Here is a 1,219-nt window from a genome sequence, read left to right as displayed (position 1 = left end):
AATCAGCCAGCGCGTGTGTGTGTGAGACTTGCGTCCTTGCAAGGCATACACGTGGTCCTTTTCCGTTATCTGGGCATAAGGCAGCGCAGCCTCTCACGCTCATTCACATGGATGTAATTACCTCTCGCGCTCATTCACATGGATGTGTGTGGGCCTATGCCTGAACCTTCACCAAATGGTTCGCGTTACGTGACCACCCTTCTTGATGGCCACACCGGTCTGTCAGCTGTTGCGTTTACGGCGTCCAAGGAAGAGATATATCAGAAGGTTAGGTGGTGGTGATGATAGCGGACCTGGAACGGGCATCTGGTCGGCAGGTAAAGGAGGTGCGCACGGATCGTGGCGGGGAGTTTGTGAATACTCGCACGAAAAACTACTTCGCGTCAAGGGGTATTTTTGCACGGAACTACGGCGGGCTACACTCCTGAGCAGAACGGTGCAGCAGAACGCCTGAACCGCACTCTTCTAGACAAGGCCAGGTCAATGCTCATAGAGTCTGGACTCCCAAAATCACTGTGGGCGGAAGCGTTGGCGACTGCAAACTACCTCAGGAACGTGTCGCCAACTGCTGGGTCAACCGTCACTCCACATCAAGCCTTCTTTGGTGTTCGTCCGAATGTCAGCCATCTGCGGGTCTTTTGATGCGCTGCATATGTTCATGTGCCCAACGTCAAGCGAGACAAACTCGATCCGGTAAGCAGGCGAGGAATCCTAGTCCGATACGGGAATGGAGGACAGTACCGCGTACTGTACGAGGACGGCGTCATCGCTGTGGTCTCCAGTGTCCGCTTTGACGAGTCTAATGTCGGCCGGCGGCGTAGTGCTAGGGACTCCGATTATGGGTCCGATGCCGATGAGGAGGAGGACGTTCACACTAACTTGCCTGGTGAGGGGTCGCTGCCTAGGGCTGGCGAAGGAACATCAGGCAATACCGTCGGCGACGGATCGCCACATTCGCCACGGCGAGGGGGCGCCGGCTGGGGCTGGACCTTCCAGCAGTGCGAACGTGCAAGGTAACAATCAGCCTGATGTGGAAATGGCAGGGACCCGGTACCCAGTTAGAGAGCGTAAACGCCCTGGCGAGTGGTGGCGAAACGAGCCTGGTCGCACTGTTACTGGTCGTGTTAATTCTGCTTTTTCTGCTGTCATTCCTGAACCGAATTCGTTTGCGGAAGCAATTGCAAGTCCACATGCAGATGATTGGCGGCGTGCAATGGAC

Source organism: Volvox carteri (assembly GCF_000143455.1).
Source record: "Volvox carteri f. nagariensis unplaced genomic scaffold VOLCAscaffold_28, whole genome shotgun sequence".
NCBI classification, from domain to species: domain Eukaryota; kingdom Viridiplantae; phylum Chlorophyta; class Chlorophyceae; order Chlamydomonadales; family Volvocaceae; genus Volvox; species Volvox carteri.
Note: the sequence above shows the minus strand (reverse complement) of the source record.